This window comes from Giraffa tippelskirchi, chromosome 11 (assembly GCF_054371585.1).
Source record: "Giraffa tippelskirchi isolate mGirTip1 chromosome 11, T2T-mGirTip1v1.2.pri, whole genome shotgun sequence".
Classification (NCBI taxonomy): Eukaryota; Metazoa; Chordata; class Mammalia; order Artiodactyla; family Giraffidae; genus Giraffa; species Giraffa tippelskirchi.
Genome location: NC_137285.1, coordinates 42,361,068 through 42,377,760, shown reverse-complemented (window position 1 = coordinate 42,377,760; position 16,693 = coordinate 42,361,068). Strand labels below are relative to the sequence as shown.

General features: G+C 37.4%; 1 long non-coding RNA gene across 2 annotated transcripts in view; it reads right to left on the bottom strand.

Annotated features, from left to right (window-relative positions):
- Positions 1-16,693, bottom strand: part of LOC145525401 (uncharacterized) — an 860,300-nt gene that overhangs the window by 397,009 nt on the left and 446,598 nt on the right. Inside the window, exons 3-6 of one of the 2 annotated variants that reach the window (XR_014068186.1) lie at positions 8,842-8,919; positions 4,345-4,458; positions 3,918-4,036; positions 3,320-3,385 (exon numbers count right to left, since the gene is read on the bottom strand). This is a non-coding gene — a long non-coding RNA (uncharacterized LOC145525401). The remainder of the gene's footprint in view (positions 1-3,319; positions 3,386-3,917; positions 4,037-4,344; positions 4,459-8,841; positions 8,920-16,693) is intronic. The other variant, XR_014068187.1, reaches the window with a different exon arrangement.

Here is a 16,693-nt window from a genome sequence, read left to right as displayed (position 1 = left end):
AGTAGCAGGTTAGCAATCTCATGAATCCATCTGCTCTCTGCTAGAGTTTCAGAAATCTTGACTCAATCCAATGATACAATCTTGAAGTTATTTAAGCAATGCCATCAGAACCTTAAGCACAGGAGTCCCTGAGTGCCCAGCATAGTCCTTTTCCATAGGACTCTGAGACAGTCATCCTTTAACATGTAACATTCTGGCCTGTTTCTGATTTGCAAGCACTTTCAGTTACCAGAGTAAAACAAAAATCCTTCTGTAAATGACAAACTAAAAATGTCTATGGTTCACTTATCACTGATAATTTTCAGGAGTAGAGTATCTGATGAAATTAAATTATAAAAATAATGTAACTGACAAAGACATTTTTGAGGCATGCAAAACATAATAGAGGCAATCCAAAAGAGGGTTAAAATATCCGTAACATAATGAACCCTATTTTCAAAGATAAGTTGAGAATATATCTAATTTATGACTATGGATGAAATATTCTCTACAGAGAAAAATCTTCAAATTTATATTAATTCTGAGATTTAATGTACCATAAATATGTATGGCTACACTATATAAAAATGTCAACACTTTTAAGAATAGAGATTAAGTCATTAAAAGGTCCTAAACATCTGTATGTTAACAAAACTCCAGAGATAAAAAATGTGAATCCCAAGTTGAAAACCACTGATCTAAAACATTCATCTAAAACATGAATTCAAATTAAAGAAGTAAAACTGAGTTATTAAAAACACTGAAAATATGAATTTTATTGTCTAATATTAGGCAAAAACAGCACTAAGACTGATACACAGAAACACAGATATTGAGGCATTGATAATCTCTATATAGAGATCATATACTTTGTGAAATGTACCATTTTATCGTACAACTGTCTAACACAGGGAAAGCTAAGCATCACTTCTGATTTGAGAACACTTCTCATTCAACTCACAGCATGTCAAATATCTTAATTGTTTGTAGTATCTCTTCTACAGGATGAAAGAACAATTCTTTTATTAATTTCCAGGGGGCCTCTGGAAAATCTCAAATGCAGTTTTAGGTGCAAAAATGTATCATTTAGGATTTGTTCGGGGGAGGCAAAAATCTCAAAAGTTGTAAGGAGATCTGAACACTTAATTAAAGAGGATCATAGATTAGTGAGAAAATACATGGCTATCTATTAATCATAGAGTCCATACAGATTTTAAAAGTAAACATAGGAGGTATATGATGTAAAGAACCTCAGTTCTTTCTAAGGTAAAAAGACACAGCTCTCTTTAACAATCAGGCCATGGTAAAGTCAACATAAAGCACAATGAATGATTCCAATAAGACACAGAATTGCTGCCTTCTAGGCAGGTTACTCACAAAGTAAAAACTTTTTTGAAACTCTTATTAAGAGCATATCAGTAATGCAAGAAATTTTCATTTTAATAGAAAAACAAATTTCAGTTTTGAATCAGTACAATATTGGAACTGAAGTTATTTTTATAAAGAAACCAATAAAACTCTAGCCAACTGAAATAAAATTCCCTTTCTGCAAATTTTGTACAACTTTGTGTGTGTGTGTGTGTGTGTGTGTGTGTGTGTGTGTGTGTGTGTGTGTGTGTGTGTGTGTGTGTGTGTGTGTGTGTGTGTGTGTGTGTGTGTATCTTGGAACAAGCAGTCATATTACTTTAGGACAAAACTACTGTTTTCCTTAACAGGCACACATTCTCTACATCTTGCATACTAAAGCAGTCCCTTTCTGCCATTATTTCTCCCCATATGTTCTTATTTACATATATTGATTACAACTGCCGTAACTTCTATTTCACAGAGAAAACTATTCAGGTGGATAATTATGAACCTTCACACACAGTATTTTGTAGCAGAGGTTACAAGTTTTTATAGCCATTATAGTACAATCTCTTAATTTGGTAAAAAATGAACATGTTCATTAACAGATCCAGAATATATATCTTGCATATGCACTATTAAAATAAGAGGCAAAAAATTAAATAGCTGATACATTCTGGTTAGTTGTTACAAAATACTTTTGAAACGATTGAAGTTTAGTTTCTTACTCTCTGGGAATCACAGAAAGATCTCATTATGTGTTTATCACTAAGCCAATAAGCATAGCCCTCCTTTAAGAAAAAAAATTACATAAAATAGTTTGGTCATACCATTTGATGGTAAGAAAATATTCATGTATAATATACATTTGTACCTAAATAGACAGATGCACATTTATAAACATCCAGATATAAAGAGTGTTTCAATTTTTTGAGTATAATTTCAAGTTTTTAGTTTTAGCCATCGGTCAAGCATAAACAGAAATACTAATCTCACTGTCTTACATAAAGCCTCCAGCTTCCTTTTCTGCTCCACCCACTCATTTTTATCGACTGTGTTTTTAAGCAGATGGAATAAGTTAAGGTGACTTAGGCAATACGAGGGCTAAAGTGTCCACCCCAATACTGGAGGATATCTTTAAGATTCCTTTTGCCTTGATGTGTAATCTTATCAAGGCTGTGGACTCAGTTTTGGGTGAAGGACCGTGAAGAGAAAAGCAAGCAACAGCTTGGGAAACTTCCAAGTCCTTCTAAGAGGATAAAAAATTCAGCACGTTTTTAATTAGCTTTTTATGCCACAGGTGAGTGCTTTTAGGGTTCCCAGGCATTTCAAAAACTTCTATGATGGGGAGGTGGCGTGACACTTGAGTACCTTTTATGAGTTGAAGGGACCCAGAAAAAAGTCTGGAAGTGTGGATAGACTGGGTAGAGAAAGCGGTAGGGGAGTTGAAGGAAGTGAATTAAGATTTCAAGGGAAGGTCAAAGTGTGAAAAGTGAAAAGGAGAAAGCAGGAGCAGAGATGACTGTTAAGAGAGGTCTTGGTGGGTCGGTCTGAAGACATGCCAAGTTATCAAGAGGTGGAGGAAGTTCCTAATGACTTTTAATAAAATGTTGCTGTCTTTGAATATATTGAATTGAATTAGGGCCATAATGGTGATGCAAGTAGTTGGAGGGTTCCAAGAGGCCAAATTCACCCATGGTGTTAGATAATTAAGTCAGACATAATATCTTGAAGGAGCTAGAGAGAAGCTTTTTTCAAACCTTGTAGGATCCCCATCTCAGGAGCCAAACCCCTCATTCCCAAATGCAATCCTTAATCCAGGAGCTGAGAGAACACCCTTACTCAACTCTCAATACAGGAACAAAGGAAAAACTTTCAGGCCTCAGAAGAGGCCCAGAAAAAGCCTCTTCACTTGAAAGCCTCAAAGCACACAACTCTTTATGCTTTTCTACAAATAAGACATTGAGAGTACTGAATTGGAAATGTGACTCACCACCACGAACCCGGATTCTCCGAAGCAGGAACAGGCACAAAGGGTCCAAGAATCTGGCACAGATACCTGTGAGAAGACAGTGAGAACCCAAGGGCAGTCAGTACTCAGTCCAAGTGTCAACACCGGAAAAAATATCAAACAAAACAAAACTGGAGGATGTGATTTTTCTTTCAAATCTACCATGATAAGAGGGCCAGCAGACCTGCAGAAGTCTCCACAGTCAGAAAGAACTGGCTTCTCCTTTATAGGGAGGAGTAAACAAGGCTAGAAAAACCAAGTGGGAGGCGTGGGATAAGCAGGTGGTATGACTTTTAATCAGGGAAGCTTATCTCTGCAGCCAGATGATTCTCAGGTGGGCCTCTAAAGGAGGTTTTCTGTTTCAAGGCTTGTTTTCAGGGGCAAGGGCAGGTTCAGGGGTCTCTGAGGAAGACAGAAACCTAACTAAATTTTGGTCAAGTTAAGGCAGAGGGAATTATATCTAGGTGGGTCAGTCAATAACACAGTTCAGCTAAATAATTAAGAAACAAAGAATGGGAAACTTGAGGATCTGGGCCTGGCCTTGTCATAGGTAAACAAGTACATCATCCTCAAGACTTACCTAATTCACCTGGGGAAAGATGGTTCTTTGCAGTAAACCATTTCCTTGAACTCAGTATGGTAGAAGTTTCTAAATCATCATAGTTTTCAAGGGGCATAGGGTTCAGGTAACATGCAAAACTGTCAAAAGTATGAGGAATTATGAAAAGAGGTATTGTATTCTGTTACTATTTTAAATATTTAAGTGGTGTCTATCTTCATAGTATGTCATTTACTATTTTTAAACCAATAAATTCTTATAAAATTAAAATAATTTGTAATGCTCAGGTTTAGAAAAATAACAGGGTTTTTTTAATGAGAAATAAGTGTGGCTTTCATAAACACCCAAACATTTTTAAAATCGTAATTAAAAACAACTGAATGAAGTTAACATAAATTTTTAAACGGTGAAACAAAAGGTAGAAATCATTGTTTCTATGCATACTCACAAGAGAACAGACTCCATTTTTTCTTAACATTCTCATGAACTTCCAGAGATAATAAAGCAGTCATGGCTTTCAACCTTAGAATTAGTTTCACTTCCAATCTTTCCATTCCAGTGGCTTTAAGCATAATGAAAAATTTAACAATAATTAATGGATCTTTAACTTTTTTCTTCAATTGAAGGCATATGCTAATTCCATCTGTGCTGGGGTAGAAGCAGGGGAGGTATGCAGAGAAGAGAGATGTACATGAACTCAACCATGATATGAGCATCTATGAATAGCTCTTTCCACACAGAGCACATAGTTTGCAAATGCTTGACATTAATAGTGATTTGCTCGTAACAATGTTTACTTCAGTTCTGGGCCTATGGCTAAATTTTAAAACATGTACTTCATGACTAAGAAGACAATTATTCTGTCAGGCTCAGTAACTATCATGAGATATTTGTTTAGCAGGCTGAAGTTTTTTTAACTACCTGAAACTATTATTTCAATTATACCTTAAGGTTTCATGATCTTGACTGCTAACAATGCCAAATACATCTCCCTTTTCAATTCTTTTTTTTTTTTCCCCTGAAGTTGTACTTTTTCTTTTGATGTATCTCAAGCAGTAAGTCTATTAAATACTATGCAGAGTCCACAAATTGCTACTGGAAGTGCCTATTGCTGTGAAAACAATCAAAATTAGATATTTAAATCTGAACATTTGAACATGATATATACTGTCTCCAAAATGATATTTTGTACAGCTCTTTTTACCAATTATAGAAACAAATAAGTTAGAGAAGGATGATAATTGAGCATTGGAGTAAGCATCAGTAATCTCAAATAAAGCATAAACAATATTTCTTCCTTAATAATTTAAAACCTTAATAATGGCATTTCAAACTTCACTCCAGTTGATAAAACTTTATGGAATAATGCATAAAACAGTTTACTTGAAAATTAAAATAATGCAGTATTTCTGGTTTTGTCATTTCCTGATAAGTAACTTTAGTCATTTTTTAAAAATATATGTTAAATGTCATAAGTTTTTAATATGTTTCAAATAGCTTCCCTGGTGACTCAGATGGCAAAGAATCTGCTTGCAATGCAAGAGATCCAGGTTTGATTCCTGGGTTGGGAAGAACCCCTGAAGAAGGAAATGGAAACCCCCTCCCATATTCTTCCCTGGAGAACTCCACAGAGGATCCTGGTGGGCTACAGTCCATGGGGTCATAAAGAGTCAGGCATGACTAAGCAAATAACACTTCCCTTACTTTCACTTCAACCTTAGTCTTTTTTTTTTTTTTTAATATATGTCAAATGGGGTAGCATATCTATTTGATAAAATTGTGAATACTAAATAAAATCATATATGTCACAGAGCCATAGAGATAATTTGTAATATTAATGATACTAATTAAATATTCTATATCCCCAAAGTCCTCTTTAATTTTTAATAAAAACACTGTAGTTAAATATTTGATTAATATGATTGTCTCATTTAATATAACATTTAAATTATAAACTGGTTATTCTTATTCAGAATTCCCAGGTGTGTTTTGATGCTGAAAAGGTCTGAGCAGATTTCCCCTGAAACTGCAGTTCTAGGTACAAAAACTGGCATACTCTTTAATATCCAAGTCATTGTATATGCTCCTTTGCTGTTATTATAAATGCTACTAATCAGAGTCCATTCATTCTTTTGTATAGCTGTAACACGATATTCTGTCTTCCCATTGTACTCTCCACAACTCTCAGAAACCCTGACATGGCCATCTGGCCAGATTTCTGCTAAAATGACAACTGAGGATATTGTAGCCCCTAAAAGGCACTTGAAATAGCAACCATGGCAACTAGACGTCATGAGCCAAAACTGGAGTTCTCATGGAGACAATGAAAACCTATTCTGGGCAGTCCAAGCCTTCCACCATGCCAAATAATTAGCCCAAATACTGCCAGCCAATTAGTGAAATTGAGACTTTACTGATGTAGGATTATCGAGCTGTTTAAAAATCTTTTTATTCTAGTGTTTTATCACAGAAACTATATTGGATTAGGTCTTTCCTTCAAGGTGATACAATTTATACACCATGTTCTAGATAATACCCTGTGCATGCTAAGTTGCTTCAGTTGTGTCCAACTCTTTGGGGCTCTATGGACTTTGCCCACAGGCTCCTCTGTCAATGGGATTCTCCAGGCAAGAATATTGCAGTGGGTTGCCATGCCCTCCTCCAGGGGATCTCCCCAACCCAGAGATCAAACCAAAGTCTCCCGCATTGCAGGTGTATTCTTTACCATCTGAGCCACCAGGGAAGCCCCAAGTAACAACCTATAAACTCTCAAATGTGTTCTACGTGCTTAGACTGCCTTTCCCAGTGCCATCCCATCCTGTGAACTCCTATTCAACCTTCATATTTTGGACAAATATCTCCTTATCTGGGAAAACCTATATGAGATCTCGAAACAGTTTCTGTAGCATTTATCATTCTTTTATAACAGCTGTTATATGTCCATCGGTACAATGGTGCTGAGCCCTTGTACTCTTTGTATCACAATTGAACCTATATACCACAGTGCCTGACACAGACAAGAACTTAGTCAACATTGGCTAAATGAATGTTGACTTAGGAAGTGTTTATTTAGAATTGACTATAGAACAGACGCTGTTTTGGATGCTGCAAACAGCATTAAAGAAGCAACATTTTGTATGTGTCTGTTTTAACATCTATGGAGGTCCTGGTTGGCCTGCTCATCTCAGGGATCCTAGAATTTCAAATTTGTAAGCATCAGATTCAAATGGTCATTCTCTGTGTGAGGTTCTAAGTCTCTTGGAATCCAAAACTGTACAAGTTGGAACATAAGATAAACTCTGGTTCTAAAACTGTGGAGTTAAATAGGAAAACTGAAACTTTCTATTCTGAGGTGCTCAAAAAGAACAGAAAAATGCCATGGGAGAAAAAGTAAAAGCAAACACAGTCACGGTCAGTCCAGAGATTCTGGTTGATTGGTGAATACTTCCAGGAAAAATGTTGTTCAGCACAATGAAAATAAACTGAGAAACAATTCAAATAACTTAGAGAGGAAGTAGAGAAAGACAAAACTTACATGGGTCATAGAGGCGTCAGTCTGGTGGAAGCAGAGAGCAGAGGAAGCACAGACCTAATGCCTCCCCTGCCCACTCACATTCTGAAAGCCCACCATGCTTGGGGTGGAGAATCACTACTAGAAAATCATCGTGTATGATTTGCATTTGTGTATGAACAGAAATAGGGTTGTTAAAATAATTTTGTTAAATGGTGAAAATGAGGACATTTGATTTGAGCATGTTAAAGTGTCTTATTGGTAGACTGCCCTTATATAAACTACAGTTTTTTAATCAATCTGACTCTCTTTTGCAGACCCTCCACACTAGCTACTCTAGACTAAGGTGTGTGATTGTACTCTTGAGTCAGTAGAAGGTAAGGGAACAGAATCGCTGTCACTGTCTATAGAAATTCAGAATGACTCAAACATTATGCAGTGACTCATGCTGTATTTCTCTTTAACAATCATTTAATTGCCTCTAATTTTTTATGTGGTAAAATGCAAACATCTTTTCATGGGCCATTAGTCAAAACAGGTTAGGCTGTCTTGTTTTAAAAATCAACCCCAAATCTCAGTGAATTAGCCAAATAAACATTCATTTTTCACTCTTACAAATCCAACATGGGTCAGATACATGCCTATACCTGTAACTATACATTGTGGATTTTTTGGTGTCCTCCAAAGTCACTATAGAAGTTAAAAGAAAAAAAAAAAAGAGAGAGAGAGAGAAAAGCCCACTTGTCTCTAACTGCTTAGTCCCAGAAGTTACTGTTTCATATCATTTTGTATGAGACATGTCACATGTAACATATGTGACTTTTTTATTACTACTGCAGATAATTATTCAAATAGAATCTAATCCTTGTTTCCCAGAAGAGGCTGGGAAATATAGCCTTCTGAACCAGCTACAAAGAGTAAAATAAAATCAAATTCTTAAATGTATAGCATTTTCACTTTCATGTCTGGAACCTAAAATATTTCTTGATCTACCATTTATCTATTTTCCAGCTTTTTATCCCTCCATTTTCTTTATAATTTTTTGTTCCAGCTATAACAGAGTATTCTCAGATGCATCTTACTAGATTTCATGATTTTATGACTTAGAAAACACCTTAGTTAAAATGCTATATCAACTACTTTATCTAGCCCCTCTGTTTTTCTAAACAAATCTTATACATTTTTAGTATTAATTTTCCATTCTCTACCATGCAACTACAGAGTCAAAGAGCTGTTAAATGAAAGCATATTTATGGTATTGTGTCCTGAGGACAAGAAAGGTTAGTTATTTTAAAATAAAAAGAAGAAAAGAAGAAAGGAAGAAGGGAAAATATGGAAAATAGGGAGGGAGGAGAGAAGGAAGAAGAGGAGGAAGGGAGGGAAAAAAAGCATGGAATGACAACATTAGATTTTGCATAATTGTACTCATCTCACATGCTAGTAAAGTAATGCTCAAAATTCTCCAAGACAGGCTTCAATGGTACATGAACTGTGAACTTCCAGATGTTCAAGCTGGAATTAGAAAAGGCAGAGGAACCAGAGATCAGATTGCTAACATCTACTGGATCATCGAAAAAGCAAGAGATTTCCAGAAAAACATCTATTTCTGCTTTATTGACTATACCAAAGCCTTTGACGGTGTGGGTCACAGCAAACTCTGGAAAATTCTTAAAGAGATGGGAATACCAGATTACCTGACCTGCCTCTTGAGACATCTGTATGCAGGTCAGGAAGCAACAGTTAGAACTGGACATGGAACAGACTAGTTCCAAATAGGGAAAAGATTATGTCAAGGCTGTATATTGTCACCCTGCTTATTTAACTTATACGCATAGTACACCATGAGAAATGCTGGGCTGGATGAAGCACAATCTGGAATCAAGATTGCCCAGGAGAAATATCAATAACCTCAGATATGCAGATGACACCAGCATATGGAAAAAAGTGAAGAACTAAACAGCCTCTTGATGAAAGTGAAAGAGGAGAGTGAAAAAGTTGGCTTAAAGTTCAACATTCAGAAAACTAAGATCATGGCATCCAGTCCCATCACTTCTTGGCAAATAGATGGGGAAACAGTGGAAACAGTGGCAGACTTTATTTTTGGGGGCTCCAAAATCCCTGCAGATGGTGACTGCAGCCATGAAATTAAAAGATGCTTCCTTCTTGGAAGAAAATTTATGACCCACCTAGACAGCATATTAAAAAGCAGAGACATTACTTTGCTGATAAAGGTCTGTCCAGTCAAAGCTATGGTTTTTCCAGTAGTCATGTATGGATATGAGAGTTGGACTATAAAGAAAGCTGAGCGCTGAAGAATTGATGCTTTTGAACTGTGGTGTTGAGACAGACTCTTGAGAGTTCTTTGGACTGCAAGGAGATCCAACCAGTCCATCCTAAAGGAAATCAGTCCTGAATATTCACTGGAAGGACTGATGTTGAAGCTGAAACTCCAATACTTTGGCCACCTGATGTGAAGAACTGATTCATTTGAAAAGACCCTGATGCCAATAAAATGGACAACTTGGAAGAAATGTACAAATTCTTATAAAAGTATAACTTTCCAAACCTGAACCAGGAAGAAATAGAAAATCTTAAGAGACACATCACAAGCACGGAAATCAAAACTGTAATCAGAAATCTTCCAGCAAACAAAAGCCCAGGACTAGATGGCATCTCAGCTGAATTCTGCCAAAAATTTAGAGAAGAGTTAACACCTATCCTACCCAAACACTTAAAAAAATTGCAGAGGAAGGTAAACTTCCAAGTTAATTCTATGAGGCCATCATCACCCTAATCCCAAAACCAGACAAAGATGCCACAGAAAAAGAAAACTACAGGCCAATATCACTGATGGACATAGATGTAAAAATCCTTAACAAAATTCTAGCAGAGTCCAACAACATATTAAAAAGATCATACATCATGACCAAGTGGGCTTTATCCCAGGGATGCAAGGATGCTTCAATATCCACAAATCAATCAATGTGATATACCACAACAACAAGTTGAAAGATAAAAACCATATGTTATCTCAATAGACACAGAGAAAGTCTTTGACAAAATTCAACATTCATTTATGATAAAAACCCTCCAGAAAGCATGCATAGAAGGAACATATCTCAACATAATAAAATCATATATGATAGACCCACAGCAAATATTATCCTCAATGGTGAAAAATGTAAAGCATTTCCCCTAAAGTCAGGAAGAAGACAAGGGTGCCCACTCTCATCACTACTATTCAACATAGTTTTGGATGTTTTAGCAACAGCAATTAGAAAAGAAAAAGAAATAAAAGGAATCCAGATTGGAAAAGAAGAAGTAAAATTCTCACTGTTTGCAAATGACACGATCATCTACATAGAAAACCCTAAAGACTCCATCAGAAAATTACTAGAGCTAATCAACGAATATAGTAAAGTTGCAGGATATAAAATTAACACAGAGAAATCCCTTGCATTCCTATTCACTAACAATGAGAAAACAGAAAGAGAAATTAAGGAAACAATTCCATTCATCATTGCAATGAAAAGAATAAAATACTTAGAAACAAATATACCTAAAGACACAAAAGACCTATATATAGAAAACTATAAAACACTGATGAAAGAAATCAAAGATGACATAATTAAATGGAGAAATATAACATATTTTGGGATTCGAAGAATCAATATAGTGAAAATGAGTACACTATCCAAAGAAATTTATAGATTCAATGCAATCCCTATCAAGCTACCAATGATATTTTTCAGAGAACTAGAAAAATAATTTCATACTTTGTATGGAAACATAAAAAACCTTGAATAGACAAAGCAATCTTTAGAAAGAAGAATGGAACTGGAGGATTCAACCTGCCTGACTTCAGACTACACTACAAAGCTACAGTCATCAAGACAGTATGGTACTGGCACAAAGACAGAAATATAGATCAATGGAACAAAACAGAAAGCCCAGAGATAAATCCACACACCTATGGACACCTTATCTTTAACAAAGGAGGCAATAATATACAATGGAGAAAAGACAATCTCTTTAACAAGTGGTGCTGGGAAAATTGGTCAACCACTTGTAAAAGAATGAAACTAGAATGCTCTATAACACCATACACAAAAATAAACTCAAAATGGATTAAAGATCTAAATGTAAGACCAGAATCTATAAAACTCCTAGAGGAAAACATAGGCAAAACACTCTCTGACATAAACCACATCAGGATCCTCTATGACCCACCTCCCAGAATAATGGAAATAAAAGCAAAAATAAACAAATGGGACCTAATTAAACTTAAAAGCTTTTGCACAACAAAGAAAACTATATGCAAGGTGAAAAGACAGCCTTCAGAATGGAAGAAAATAATAGCAAATGAAGCACCTTAAAAAGAATTAATCTCAAAAATATACAAGCAGCTCATTCAGCTCAATTTCAGAAAAATAAAAGACTCAATCAAAAAATGGGTCAAAGAACTAAACAGACATTTCTCCAAAGAAGACATACAGATGGCTAACAAATACATGAAAAGATGCTCAATATCACTCATTATCAGAGAAATGCAAATCAAAACCACAATGAGGAACCATCCCATGCCAGTAAGAATGGCTGCTATCCAAAAGTCTACAAACAATAAATGCTGGAGAGAGTGCGGAGAAAAAGGGAACCCTCTTACACTGTTGGTGGGAATGCAAACTAGTACAGCCACTGTGGAGAACAGTGTGGAGATTCCTTAAAAAACTGGAAATAGAACTGCCATCAATTCAGTTCAGTTGCTCAGTCAGTCATGTCCAACTCTTTGCGTGACACCATGGACCTCAGCACGCTATGCCTCCCTGACCGTTGCCAACTTTCGGAGTTTACACAAACTCACGTCCATTGAGTCAGTGATGTCATCCAATCATCTCATCCTTCGTCGTACCCTTCTCCTCCTGCTATCAATCTTTCCCAGCATCAAGTTCTTTTCAAATGAGTCAGCTCTTTGCATCAGGTGGCCAAAATATTGGAGTTTCAGCTTCAACATCAGCCCTTCCAGTGAATACCCAGGACTGATCTTCTTTAGGATGGACTGGTTGGATCTCCTTGCAGTCCAAGGGACTCTCAAGAGTCTTCTCCAACAACACCTTTCAAAATCATCAATTCTTCAGCGCTCAGCTTTCTTTACAGTCCAACTCTCACATCCACACATGACTACTGGAAAATCCATAGCCTTGACTAGACAGACCTTTATTGGCAAAGTAATGTCTCTGCTTTTTAATATGCTGTCTAGGTTGGTCATAACCTTCTTTCCGAAGAGTGTCTTTTAATTTCATGGCTGCTGTCACCATCTGCAGTGATTTTGGAGCCCCAAAAATAAAGTCAGCTGCTGTTTCCCCATCTATTTGCCATGAAGTGATAGGACCAGATGCCATGATCTTAGTTTTCTGAATGTTGAGCTTTAAGCCAACTTTTTCAACTCTGCTCTGTCAGTTTCAAGAGGCTCTTTATTTCTTCTTCACTTTCTGCCATAAGAGAGGTATCATCTTCATATCTGAGGTTATTGAACTGCCATACAACCCAGCAATCCCACTGCTGGGCATACACACTGATGAAAACAGAATAGAAAGAGACACAAATACCCCAATGTTCATCACAGCACTGTTTACAAGCCAGGACATGGAATCAACCCAGATGTCCATTGGCAGATGAATGGATAGGAAAGCTGTGGTACATATACACAATGGAATATTACTCAGCCATTAAAAAGAATGCATTTGAATCAGTTCTAATGAGGTGGATGAAACTGGAGCCTGTTATATAGGGTGAAGTAAGTCAGAAAGAAAAACACCAATATAATATATTAATGCATATATATGGAATTTAGAAAGATGGTAATGATGATCCTATATGTGAGACAGCAAAAGAGACACAGATGTAAAGAACAGACTTTTGGACTCTGTGGGAGAAGGCGAGGGTGGGATGATTTGAGAGAATAGTATTGAAACATGTATTTTATCATATGTGAAACAGATCGCCAGTCCAGGTTCAATGCATGATACAGGGTGCTCAGGGCTGTTGCACTGGGATGACCCTGAGGAATGGGATGGGGAGGAAGGTGCGGAGGGGTGTTCAGGATGGGGAACACATGTACAGCCATGGCTGATTCATGCCAATGTATGGCAAAAACCACTATAGTATTGTAAAGTAATTAGCCTCCAATTAAAAATAAATTAATTAAAAAAAAATTAAAAAAGAAAAGACCTGATGCTGGGAAAGATTGAAGGCAGGAGGAGAATGGGGCGACAGAGGATGAGATGGTTGGATGGCATCACCCACTCAATGGACATGAGTTTGAGTAAACTCCAGGAGTTGATGATAGACAGGGAAGCCTGGCATGTTGCAGTCCACGGGGTCACAAAGGGTCGGACATGACTGAGCGACTGAACTGAACTGAAACAGGAAACAAGAGCAGAAATAGACATTAGAAATTGGAGTGGAGAGCATAAGGAAATAGAGAAAGAATAACTTGATAAAGAATTTAAGGTCAGTGTTCACCTAGAGGAAGTAGAATCAATAAGAAATACTAGATTTAAACAGATACAATTGGAGATGAGAGAGAGATTTATTATATAGCTACCATTGTAGCTAGCTAAGCAAGCTCCTAATTCACAGGCAGGCAGTCAGGAAGAAAGGATTCAAGGGAAGGGAAAACAATTGCAGGCCCAGCTGCTACTCAATGAAATGAGTCAGCAGATTTGTAACAATGAAATGACTGCTGAGTTACCAGAATGAAGAACTGTTTTACCATCTTTTTTTCTCTCTAGGATTCTGATCACCGACTAAAATTCTGGTCATCGATTCTGATGCATGTAGAGTTTTCTCCATACATCCAAGCAACCGCCTCACACCACCTACAGTTTAACTCAGTTCCCACGTCATCTACCTTGAGATAGCATCAGTATTTACAAGGCTGGCCCCAACCCTGTTTCAACTGCCAATCATAAGTCCAGGTTATCACCTGTGCTTCTGACCAAAAGGCTATAGATTGGAGGTTCCAGTGACTCTCACTCTGGGTTCAATTAATTTGCTAAAGCAGCTCAGAGAACTCGGAGAAACATTTTACTTACAAGATCATTAGTTTATTATAATAGGATATAACTCAGCAGTAACTGAATGGAGGAGACACATAGGTCAAGGTACAGGGAAAGGCCACAGAGCTTCCATACCTTCTCCAGACCCACCATGTTCCTTGTATGTGTTCACCAAACCGGAAGCTCTCTGAAGCCCCTTCTTTTAAGATTTTATGGAGACCTCATTCCACAGGCATGGCTGTTTAAACCACTGGCCACTGGTGACTGATTCAATTTCCAGCCCTTCTACCCTTCACAGAAGTCAGGGAGGTGGAACTGGAAATTCTGACAGCTAGCCCCCCATCCTTAGGTAGGGTGCAAAAGTCACCTTAGCAACACACCAAAAGACATCATAGCTCTCATCATAGGAAACTCCTAGGGTTTTAGAGCTCTGTACCAGAAAAGGGGATGAAGATCAAAGAAAGAAAGAAATATAGATATGTAACTATGTGTGCATGCTAAGTTGTTTCAGTCGTGTCCAACTCTTTGCGACCCCATGGACTGTAGCCCACCAGGCTCCTCTGTGCACGGGATTATCTAGGTAAGAATATGGGAATGAGTTGCCATGCCCTCCTCCAGGTGATCTTCCTGACCCAGAGATCCAATGGGTGTCTTTTGCATCTCCTGCATTGGCAGATGAGTTCTTTACCACTAGCACCACCTTAGAGACTGCATGCAACAGAGGCGTGATACTGTGATTATCACAGTATACTGCATGCAATTAGAGACGGAATGCAACAGAGGTTTGATACTGTGATTATCACAGAATACTGCATGCAATTAGAGACGGAATGCAACAGAGGTGTGATACTGTGATTATCACAGAATACTGCATGCAATTAGAGACGGAATGCAACAGAGGTCTGATACTGTGATTATCACAGAATACTGCATGCAATTAGAGACGGAAGGTAACTGAGGTGTGATACTGTGATTATCACAGTATACTGCATGTAATTAGAGACGAAATGTAACTGAGGTGTCATACTGTGATTGAAAGTTTATATATATCATAATATAGATATAAATATTATTTTTTTCAATCATAGTATCACACCTCTATTGCATGTGGTCTCTGGTTTTAGTCCTTCCCTAACAGATATCCCCCCTGTTAAGCCAGCCAACCCAGGATAATCTACTTTTGAATAACTAAAAGCTACTTAGATTTGGGACTTTCATTACATTTGCAAGGTCCCTTCTCAGCAGCACCTAAGGTTTGACTGCGTGACTGGTGGAAGGTATATGTATGCTACAAAATGACTTCTGCCTCCTTCAGCCATTCAGCTCCTGAGAGAATCTTCCTCATTGTGCAGACAAACCAGAAACATACAAGAAACGGAATTCTGTGGTTTATATTTCAGACTAGCTAAGTTGACATATCACAAAACAATCAATCTAAATGCATGAATATGCTGGATATATTGTAATAAAGCTTCTCAGTAGCATCCTTGACCCTCCCTTAGGCAGACTAAAGCACTCACTCCTCTTTAGTCTTACACCGGCTTGCATATAAAGTCGATTATTGTTTGTATTAGTTACACTGTGTAAGGTTGCCTCCAATACTGAATTAATGAATAACAAATCACTGCTCCTACGAGAAACACAGGGTAAGCTTCCTATGAGCCTCTGGTCTAAACATTTTCATCAACCAAAATCCTCTTTGCTTTATATATGTTCATTTGCAGTATGGTTGTAAAATAAGCCAGTCTCGTCAGTGTTGAAAACTGCTTTGCCAAATAACCCATTTTCTATGTAAACTTAGAAGTTTTTTTTTTTTTTCCTATAGCTTCTTGATTTCCAGAACCTCTTGTGTTTACCTGAACATTTAACATTTTCCACATGGTATCACCTTATGAAATGTACAAATCAGCACTGCTGCTGCTGCTAAGTTGCTTCAGTTGTGTCCGACTCTTTGTGACCCAATGAACTGTAGCTCGCCAGACTCCTCTGTCCAGGGGATTCTCCAGGCAAGAATACTGGAATAGGCTGCCATGCCCTCCCCCAGGGGATCTTCCCAACTGAGGGATTGAACACACATCTCTTATGTCTCCTGCATTGGCAGGCAGGTTCTTTACTATTAGTGCTACCTGGGAAGCCCCACAAACCAGCACTAGTATAAAAGAATTTGAAATTTTCTTGATCCTGGGTAATGCCTCTGTAATCTTCTTTGGCTTTTAATGTCACAACAG